The 11,476-nt window shown below is 40.0% G+C and overlaps 1 protein-coding gene across 5 annotated transcripts in view; it reads right to left on the reverse strand.

Annotated features, from left to right (window-relative positions):
- Positions 1-11,476, reverse strand: part of ndst3 (N-deacetylase/N-sulfotransferase (heparan glucosaminyl) 3) — a 726,179-nt gene that overhangs the window by 270,970 nt on the left and 443,733 nt on the right. The window contains exon 1 of one of the 5 annotated variants that reach the window (XM_072253178.1): positions 2,693-2,780. The exons of 3 other annotated variants lie outside the window; for them this stretch is intronic. The gene's annotated coding sequence lies outside the window, so the exon portion shown is untranslated. Of the gene's footprint in view, positions 1-2,366; positions 2,475-2,692; positions 2,781-11,476 lie in introns of those variants that run through there. One more of the 5 variants, XM_072253179.1, reaches the window with a different exon arrangement.

Raw genomic sequence — 11,476 nt, forward strand, 5'->3', positions numbered from 1 at the left:
ATTTTAAAGTCTCCAACAAACAATAGCTTACTTCAGAACTTACATTATTAAGAATTCATCTGCCATATTCCAAAAAGAATTTCTGAGCGTTTTCTTACTCCCTGCGACCACCATCTGTACTACCTTACCGCAAGAAGAACAGCATTGGTAACCTCTAACATCAAAGGTGGGTGAAAAGGGGTCAAGCTTTCTGCAAGCCATGCAAATCTGTAATACTCTGACATTGCTGGCAACTTTAATAGACTCAGCAGAGAGAATCTGCAAATAGAAACTGATTGTCGCAGGCACGTTAAATACTGTGACATGTGCTTTTAAAAAAGTTGAGGCATTTCAACAGCATGGTTTGATGCATTCTGTACTACCTGACTCTGATCTAGCCAAATGCTTTCTGATACTACCAGTCACTGCTACTGGCTGAATACAGCCTGTTCTCTTGGCTACTTTAAAAAGGAAATAATTGTTTAGAATCTGGGTGTACACTTTTGTATAATGGCTCTCCTTCCTCTGTGAATAGAGGTTCAATTATTAATGATGTATGATGAATGAGCTGTCAACCGTTTCGAGCATGTTCATACTGCTCCAATATTAAGAATACAAGAGATTCTGCAGATGCTGGGAAACCAGAATAATGCACACACAAAATGCTGGATTTTGATTAAGGACCTTGGTCCGAAATGTCAACTATTTACTTCCCTCCGTTGATGCTGCCTGACTGGCTGAGTTCCTACGGCATTTTGTGTATGTTGCTCCAATATTAAGAAGCAGGTTACCTCCAACATAATTTAAACACATCAGATGTAAATACCGCTTGTTTGTGGTAGCATCATTGAAACTGAACAACGTCACAACACTGTCAGCAGGTGAAAATAAAAGCAATACTTTCACCTAAAAGGGAAACAACGTTCTTTAAAAAGTTTACTTAACATTTGAAGGGAGCAGAAAAAAGTTTCAAGACTTTGGTAATTTTTTAAATGATGAAATAAGCATTGTTTACTAATGGTATTTTAATATTTTCAAAGCAAAACCAAGTTATTTTAAAATGTATTATGGAACCTGTGACAGAAAGCATAGAATTCCACAATATAAAGGTTGCTTAAGCTGTTTGTAAAGTGCTCTTAGTTTCTGATTTGCTGTTAGCGGCAGTGGTTTCCTTGTTGTCTGATATTCTCTACCAAGCTCATGTCGGAATGGTAATGAATCAAAATCCCTGTCACTAGTTTAAATTAATCAGTTGCGCAGGTTTTACTCATGTTGAACTGCAGTGTGATAAGAGCACCTGGACAACTCCTTTATACATTTGAGCAGTCAATACTTGAAGCAGCCTCTTAAGTATTTGGCCATTGCTCTGTGGCACCTTGACAACTGCTTTTTAGTGCTTTTTGATCATTTATTTATTGCTCAGTGTAATATCTCCATGTACCTGCATTTTTCAGATTTCCCAACTATTGCTGTATATCAAAATATGTGATTGTTCAGCATCAGGAGGATAAACCCCATGATACCACAGTAACCTGCCACTTTTGAAAAGTTAACTCCCCCCTTCGCTATGTATAAGTGATTACTAAGGTCAGTTTTATTTTGCAAAGTGCATTATAAAGTATATCACTATGTACCTAAAACTCCTGCCTAATATACAGAATATTATCAGTTTACTCCGCTCGAGCAAGGAAATTATTTAAACCGTCTGGGTTTAATCTTACATTATTTTTGCATTGCCTGCAATCATCTTTCCTAAGCTTTAATACAAAGCAGGATTATGAAGATTTGCATGCTCGCTGTCATTTTTATTTTTCACCATCCCCCTCCAAACCCCCTCCTCCACTTCTCCACCCACCCAACCACTGAATCAACAGGAATTAAATGAAGCCAGAGCAGAACAGTGCTATAACAAGCACTGGGAAGGTTACAGAGTTATGTTTAAAGTGTGGTTTTGTACAGAAGATGTTAATTTGTCCAAACTGTGCTAACTGATTCAGTGCTATGACTATTCTCTGAGAAATTAACAGTAATAACAATCAGCTTCAACCATTTCCTTCTGAACTGTTAAAATTAAGCATGCTGTGCTCTCTATGATAGTACATAAGTAGACATTTTACAACATCTTGTATTTTTATTGACAATGTAATGACTTGATGCCATTTTTAAGCAATGAAGAGTGGATTTGTGCTTTCTGTAAATACAGCAGAATTTAAACAATTACACTGAATGTTGCACATGCCTAACATTCTACATTTGAAACTAAGAATGAAAATTCAAATAATATATTAGGGAATATTAAAATTATTTATTTTCCTTTCTGTTCTTTGAACTAGAATACTCCAGTTGTATCGTACTGTTATATCAAAAAAAGCAAGCAAGGTACTTACAAAAGAGTTTTGTGTAAATAATTGAAAGAAACCAGGATGTTCATTGCTGAAACAGTTGCACTGTTGGAGAGATTCAGAGCTCTCCTTTGTCAGGCGCTCGCTGAGATAAGTGATCAACAGCAGTTTCCAAGGCATTCAGGAAATACCCCTAAGCATTTAAACCTTAGATTTAATAATTTAGCTCACCACATTTCACACCAAAACTGCCACTTTATGCTCTATGCTCGAACAGCTGCACACAGAAAACCCTTAAACATCCCACAACTCCTGTGATTCGACACTTGGTAACTCAGTCACATTCTATACCGTCCCTCTTTGAGACTCACCCAGCCGGAATGGTTTAATATTCTATTCAAGATTATGTTCATTGCAATCTCTTCTTTGACACAAGGATTATAGCAGGGCACATTTTGCTGCAAAACAAGGTCCACTTCATTACGACAGAACAGCAACAGCGGTGATCTCTCCTTCATCTGAAGCAAGTCTATCGCTGCTACATGGAAGTCAGTAGAAATAGCTGTAAAGCAGTATGATTGACAGAAACAGCCAATTCTCCCGGCTAATCATTGTAAAGACCTTCAAGGACTAGGAGCCATTTTGGTGTCATCCAGATAGTGGGTTGTTACACATGAATACATTCTGTTCTGAGCTAATTCAGTGTTCGACTGAATTCCACTCAGTCAAGTGATTGATTGGAAACTCCCGAAGGATCTTCAAATCTGCCACAATGCACTTGCGCGAGAAAGTGCCATCCTTTCAGAATCAGACTCATGACAGGCACAGGGGTAAAATATCATATGCTACTACAGATGCTGGGAACTGAAGATATCACAAACAAGCCTTTATTTTATCATTTAAAAACACAATCACCACAGTTTCTATGGTCTGTTAGATCTGTTGCCAGTTCTTGTGGGAACATAATTAAGAAAATACTTAGCAAAGACAGTGGCTATCTTGTTTTCACACACAATCTCATACAGCTGAAACACATTCCAGGGTCAGAGGCCGAATGTATTTCTCATGCATTTGTGATCAATCCGAAGTACTTCTATGGGAAATAATATTTCTAACAATTGCTTTAATTATTAACGCATCCGTGTATGTGAACTGAACCCTTAGTTTAGCCACATGCTTTTTCAGCGAATCTGCTATGATTTATACACCATGTTTAAAATACATTATAAGTAGATATTGACTTTCCACAGAGCAGAGAAACACAGAACTTTAAAACATTGCAACATTAAAATTTACCAACTGTCTAAACATTCAAGAATATTTCCAACAGCATAGAGGTAAATGTATAGAGTTAAAAACATACCAAATGCTGCCAGGCAGTAAGTTGTTAACTTTACCAAAAAGATATGGAACCTAAAAGACCAAAATCTATAGTTTGGGTGTGTATTATAATTGCAGATGAATACATTGGGCAACTGCCACACACTTGTGTATTTGTCTTCTCTCCGCCCATTGAAACGACACGAAAACACATGCACAATTCTTCCCCATGAAGTAGGAACGTATTTGGCTTTGCCATCACTACTTCTCTGTGATGGATATTTGCTTCATGGCCCAGGGGGTCTCATGTTTTGCAAAGTTTGCTTTCTAAATACAGCAGCTGCCACTTGTAAGATCAAATAGATGTAAGTAAACTTCAAACTATGCTTTGTTTAGCTTCTGGTCTAAATGGGAGTCAGTCTTCAGTTCTCAAAATGTAAATAAAAGCAGTAATCAGCTTGCAGTTAAAACAAAGCTTTGCAAGCAAGCTCTGTAAATGGCAAATGCTCTGTCAGTAGAAAGGCAGATGTAACTCATGACACCTGGTTTATTACTCCAAAAAATGCTATATAAGACAAAGGGCTATTTAATTTGGCTTGTTTCAAAACAGACACTGCTGCCTGTGTTGCCTAGTTGAAAGAAGCTTGAAGACCAGATGGATAATACCATTTAGCACATAAATAGTTGATCCATTCATGTTGGGAGTTTTAAGGATTCAAGGAAGTTAATTTCATAGCATTAATTGGGTAGCCTGAGAACGGTGTAGACCTTTTCTGTAAAAAGGGTATCTGAGGAATAATCATATACATGTAAAGTCACCCAACTGAAAGAAAAGGTGTATAAACATAGAGAGCAGTTCAGAATGGGGTAAGAAACATCGAAAACCATGGAAAAAACACATGGTGAACTACAGTCCATTACTCCAGCTTTAATTTCTCCGATGGATGATTTGTTCACTTGCATCATTGGAATGTCTTTTTAGTTTATAGGAATTGTACCTGTTCCGGAAATCTTTTCTTCTTCGATTTTTAGAAATATTTTGTGCTTTAGAAATGGTTTGAAATTTGAAAATATTTAAGATAGAAATCCTCTGTGAGTTTTACATTTGTTTTAAGAATGTTGTTTCGATTTAAACATGTATCACTGTAAATAAATGAATTGTATTTTATACTATTTTGTTAGCTGAAGTATCTTCTCCGTGGTAAGGAGAGGGAATCCACTGCTCAAATGGTGGGTAATGGCAGCTAAACTTGCTGTGGAAAGTAAACAGTTGAGTGAACAAGTCTTTAAAGACTGGGTAGTTACAATATAATCTCACTTTAATGAGGATACTCGTGGCTATTTATATCTGATAGGGTTTAAGGTCTCATTTTTGTTTAGAATCTTATGGTCGGCAAACCCAACATCATCACAGTTGCCGTCTAAAGTGATCACATTATACCAGAAGTGCTATTTTAGAAAGAATTATTAATCCAACTCAACTCTGAGATCCCTTTACTAGTGCTATAACACCCCACTTGGTGCTACAAAATGGTCGACATCCTGGAAAGGAGCAAACAGTTGACGTTTCGGGCCAAGACTCTTCATCAGGACTGGAGGGAAAAAAGAGAACTCAGAGTAAGAAGGTGGGGGGGGCAGGGGCTTAAGAAGTACAAGGTAGTAGGTGCTAGGTGAAACTCAGACGGGGAGGGGTGAAGTAAAGAGCTGGGATGTCAATTGGTGAAAGAGATAAAAGGCTGGAGAAGGAGAAATCTTCTAATAAGAGAGGACAAAAGGCCATAGGAGAAAGGGAAGGGGGATACAGAATATAGGGTGTTGCTGTGTGTGTTGGAAGAATGATATCTTATATTCTGTCTGAATAGCCTCCAACCTGACCATCAATTTCTCGAACTTCTGGTAATTGCCCCCCACCCCTTCACTATTCCCCATTCCCCATTCCCATTTCCCTCCTTACCTGCCCATCACCTCTCTCTGGTGATCCTTCATCCATGGCCTTCTGTCCTCTCCTATCAGATTCTCCCTTCCCCAGCCCTTTATCTCTTTCACCAATCAACTTCCCAGCTATTTTCTTTACTTCTCCCCCTTTCCAGTTTTACCAATCACCTACTAACTTGTACTACTTCCTCCTCTTCCCCTCTCTTCTTTCTCTGACTCCTCATCTCTTTTTTTCAGTCCTGATGAAGGGTCTTGGTCTGAAATGTCAACTGTTTGTTCTTTCCCATAGATGCTGCCTGGCCTGCTGAGTTCCTCAGTATTTGGTGTGTGTTGCTTAGATTTCCAACATCTACAGCCTTTCTCTAGTTTGTCACATGATTTACAAGTGCATCCTTTATGGAACTTGCAGAGGCTAAAGCCCTAGAATTATGTCTAAAATAAGTAAATACAACAAAACCAGTCTTAAGTTACTGACTCTAATTATGTCAGGATGCAGTGGAAAGAGATATTGCTACCTGGTCAACTACTGGATGGAGAATACACAGAGGTAACCTGCTTCCACATTTGTTAACACGTATGAGTATTTATGAATTATTATCGACTTAACTGTTAGAACAAGTGTTACATATCCTGGGACATACTGTTGTGCTCTTACACAACTACGGCAACAAATAGGTAATAGACAAGTAAAACAAGTTGTCGGGATAAGCCTTACTACGGTAAAGGAGGCCAGGGTTTGATAGTATACATAACAAATAAAAACAATGAATTTTAAGAATTCTCCTAGATACTAATGAACCCAATTCCAAAGGATTTCCATCACAGTAAAAATATGAAGCTGATGGTGAAGATAAGGTTTTGGGTATGCAGCCCTATAAAAAGAGATGCAAATACCTTCTGCACACAAGCAGGAATCACTAATTCGCAAAGCCCACCAAGGACTTGGACATAATCATGGTGGTGAACAAGCCATTCCTGCAAAATTATACTGGAGGCCTTACATGTTGAGTGATTGTAAGCAATTCATTGCAAATAGTAAAGAATGTCTGGCCAATAATAGAGGATCATGTTATGTATTGTAACACCAGAAACTAATTGAAAGAAGAACAGAGGAGCCAGGATAAGCTTTGCCTACTTAGTTTTTCTTCAGTCAGGCACTCACATGTGGTATGGTGGCGTAATGACATATGCCCTTCATGTGCTTCTTACATATAACACAAAATGAATTATGTAAACTAACAAAGCTTAATCAAACAATATATTTAAATACACTACGGATCAGTCACAAATCAAACTAAACCAACTGCACCAATGCAAGTATGGTAAATTGATTATATGGCTTATTTCTGGCTTTCCAAGGCCACCCACATTAAGGGAAACCTAAGAGGTATATTCTTGTGATAATGGATCTAAGGCTAGTCTCGTTAAGTTCTTGTAGTGAGACTGCAACCATCGGGAAACTCCAAAACTCCACATTCTTGTATGCCTGCACCCCCGCCTGCAGTCTTCCTTCCTTCAGTGGTAAAAGCTTCCAAGCTCAGTGTGGACAAACAGGCACATAAGCGGAGTATGGCACTCCACCCCAACTGCAATCAAGTGGCATCATGGAACGAAGGCAGTGAGAGATAAAGGAGGCCTGGCAAAACTGGTCTACTGTAGAGGCAAAGTAGGCTACAGTTGTCCCTGAAGTGCAACTGTCCATAAACAAAGCGTCAATTGTAAAAACAGGAGTACACAAGAATGTGACATCTTATTTCTTAAAGTATCATGTCCACCTAAATACACCACTGTTCGCTAACTCAGTCTAGCCATCACCTACATTAGATGCATCTCTTCGCAAGTAATTGACAGAGCTTATGGAAATTCAAGAGAAAGCAAAAGAACCTGATAAGACATTTTTGAAACCATCCAAAGGAGACCGGGTCCAAGAAAATAAATTCCATAACAATAATCATAACCCTAGTTTCCATCATAGTTGCAAACCTCAAAGTTCAAAGCAAATTTATTATCAAAACCCTTTCTTACAGGAATTCTCAGTAAATACAAGAAACACAATAGAATCAATGAAAGACTGCACCCAACAGTGTGGACAACAACCAATGTACAAAAACAAAAACCCGACAAGCTATACAAATATAAAAAGAAAGAAAAAAATATAAGTAAACAAATAAACAAACAAACAAACAAGCAATAAATATCAAGAACATAAAATGAAGAATTCTTGAAAGTGAATCATATATGGCCTCCAAATGATAGCCAAGATGTGGCGTTGAGTTTGCAAAGTGAGCTAGAAAAGGCATGTAATACCGGTAATGTCACAATTGTAATGGGGGACTTCAATATGCAAGGGGATTAGGAAAATCAGGATGGTGTCGGATCACAAGAGAGGGAATTTGTTGAAAGCTTATGAGACGGCTTTTTAGAGCAGCTTGTGCTTGAGCCTACTCGGGGAAAGGCTATCTTAGATTGAGTGTTGTGTAATACCTCAGATCTTATTAGGGAGCTTAACATAAAGGAACCCTTAGGAGGCAGTGATCATAATATGATTGAATTCATACTACACTTTGAGAGGGAGAAGCACAAGTCACAGGTATCAGTATCACAATGGAATAAAGGGAAGTACAGAAGCATGAGAGAGGAGCTTGCCCAGGTGGATTGAAGGGGGATACTGGCAGGGATGACGGCAGAGCAGAGATTGCTGAAGTGTCTGGGAGTAGTTCACAAGGTGCAGGATTAGATTGGATTAGAATGTGAGGACACGCAGTCCTCTTTTATTGTCATTTAGTAATGCATGCATTAAGAAATGATACAATGTTCCTCCTGAATGATATCACAGAAACACAAGACAAACCAAGACTGAAAAACTGACAAAAACCACATAATTATAACATATAGTTACAATAGTGCAAAGCAATACCGTGATTTGATAAAGAACTGACGATGGGGACGGTAAAAAAAGAGTCTCAAAGTCTTTCGAAAGTCCCATCATCTCACGCAGATGGTAGAAGGAAGAAAAACTCTCCCTGCCATGAGCTCCCAGCGCCGCAAACTTGCCGATGCAGCACCCTGGAAGCCCCCGAACACAGCCGCTCGTGGCAACAAATTCCACAGATTTACCACCCTCTGACTAAAATAATTTCTCTGCATCTCAGTTCTAAAAGGACATTCTTTAATCCTGAAGTCGTGCCCTCTTGTCCTAGACTCCTCTACCATGGGAAATAACTTTGCCATATCTAATCTGTTCAGGCCTTTTAATATTCGCAATGTTTCTATGAGATCCCCCCTCATTCTCCTGAACTCCAGGGAATACAGCCCAAGAGCCACCAGGCATTCCTCATACGGTAACCCTTTCATTCCGGGAATCCTTCTCGTGAGGAGGGAGACTGTCCATCTCCCTCCTCAGATGCAGCCTGACCATTGGAGATCCTCCAGTGAAGTGTGTGCGTTACTCCAGTTTCCAGCACTTGTAGTCTCTTCTGTCCAACATCATTCTCCCGCTGGCGTTGTGGGCAGTAACCAGACCCCTGTCACTCTTCTTCTTCTTCTTGTTTTAGGGTGGTTGGCACTCAGCTTAATGGTGCGTTACCGCCACCTTCTGCTCCGCAGTGTGCAATAGACTTAAATTCCAAGTTCCTTCACCCAATCATACACACATATATACCCTAAACCTACATTTTATCCTCCCGTCTTTGGCCATCCTACTACCCTATTCCCGCTTATTCATCATATCTTATTAAAAAAAACCCTGTACCCCTTAAGAAAGCTAAAAATACCCTGACCTGTGCTTTCTCACCCATGCCCAGCAACCCTTTTAATATGAATTCCTGCATCCCCAATTCCCTTAGATTAATTCTCATCATCTCTTTCTGTATCCCATACCTCCTGCAACTCAGAACTACATGTTCTACTGACTCCTCTTCCTGACATTCCTCAGACAATCCTGTCTGGTGTTTCCCTAACATTTTCAATGTTTTGTTTAATGTACAGTATTAAGGATGAGGTTTCGGGGTACTTGGAGACTAATGATAAAATAATTCAAAGTCAGCATGATTTTTGTAAAGGGTAATCTTGCCTGACAAATATGTTAAGAGTTTTTCGGGGAAGTAACAAGCAGGGTGGACAAAGGAGAGGCAGTGGATATCATTTACCTGGATTTTCAGATGATGTTTGATAAGATGTCACACATGAGGCTGCTCAACAAGATAAAATCCTATGGTGTTACAGGTAAGCTAATGGCATGGGTAGCGGAATGGCTGACACGCAGGAGGCAGTGAGTAGGATAAAACAGGGACTTTTCTAGTTGGCTGCCAGTGAGTGAGTAATGGTGTTCCTCAGGGGTCAGTATTGGGACCACTAGCTTTCACATTATTTGTCAATGATTTGGATAATGGAATTGATGGCTTTGTGACAAAATTTGTGGACAATATTAAGATAGATGGAGGGGTAGGTAGTGCTGAGGAAGCAATGCGATTGCAGCAAGACTTAGACAAATTGGAAGAATGGGCAGAAAAGTGGTAGATGGAATCCAGTGTTGGGAAATGTATGATAATGCATTTTGGTAAAAGGAGCAATAGTGTGGACTATTATCCAAATGGGGATAAAGTTCAAACATTAGAGGTGCTGAGGGACTTTAGAGTCCTTGTGTAAGACTCCCAGAACGTTAATTTACAGGTTGAGTCTGTAGTAAAGAAGACAAATGCAATTTTGACATTTATTTCAAGGGGAGTAGAATATAAAATCAAGGAGATAATGCTGAGCCTTTATAAGATATTAATCAGGCTGCACTTGGAATATTGTCAACAGTTTTGGGCCCCATATCTCAGAATGGATGTGTTGCCATTGGACAGAATCCAGAGGAGGTTCATGAGGATGATACTGGGAATGAAGGGGTTAAATATGAGCAGCATTTGGCAGCTTTGGGTCTGTTTTCACTGGAATTTAGAAAAACGCGGGGGGATCTTACTGAAACCTTTTGAAAGTTGAAAGGACTAGATAAGGTGGATGTGGAGAGGATGTTTCCTATGGTGGGGGTATCTAGAACTAGAGGGCACAGCCTCAAAATTGAGGGACAGCCTTCTATAACAGATGTAAGGAGGAGTTCTTTTAGCCAGAGAATAGCGAATCCGTAGAATGCTCTGCCACCAACTGTGGCGGAGTCCAAGTCCGTAGGTATATTTAAGACAGAAATTAATAATATCTTGATCGGTCAGGGCATCAAAGGATATGGCAAGAAGGCAGGTGTATGGGGTTGAGTGGGATCCAGGATCAGCCATGATGGAATGGCACAGCAGACTTGATGGACTGAATGGTCTAATTCTGCTCCCATCCCTTATGGTCTTATGGCCTAAGTGAGTTCATTTCAGTGGGAACAGTGTAGCAATGGGGCAAGTAAAGTTGAGTGAAATGCTTCAAGAGCCTGATGGTTGAGTAATAAGAACTGTTCCTGAACCTGGTGCTGTGTATCCCGAGGCTTCTGTACCTTCTTCCTGATGGCAGCAGAGAGAAGGGAGCATGGCCTTGGTAGCGGCAGAGGTGGGGGTCTTTGGTGAAGAATGCTGGTTTCCTGCAACAGCACTCCATGTAGATGTGCTCGATGCTGGGGAGAATGAGTGAAATCAGCCCGACCTTTGCCTCTGTTCCCAACACTTGGGCTTTCCTGTCTATCTGGACTGGTGTTTAAATTATCCAAACACTGGGGTAGTACCCCAGTCTAGAATCTGGTTCCCGGTGCCACGATATGCTTGGGCCAAAGCCATTCTTGATCTCACCGCGTCAGCTTGGCGTTTGGAGCAATCCAACCTCATACTCAGATCAGGTGGACAGGCATCAAAACTCCTCCGCTTCGGTTCCTCTCCAAGTCACTTACTCCATCTCCAGCAACAATACAAACTCTGTCTGTG

This window comes from Mobula birostris, chromosome 3 (assembly GCF_030028105.1).
Source record: "Mobula birostris isolate sMobBir1 chromosome 3, sMobBir1.hap1, whole genome shotgun sequence".
In the NCBI taxonomy this organism is placed as follows: Eukaryota; Metazoa; Chordata; class Chondrichthyes; order Myliobatiformes; family Myliobatidae; genus Mobula; species Mobula birostris.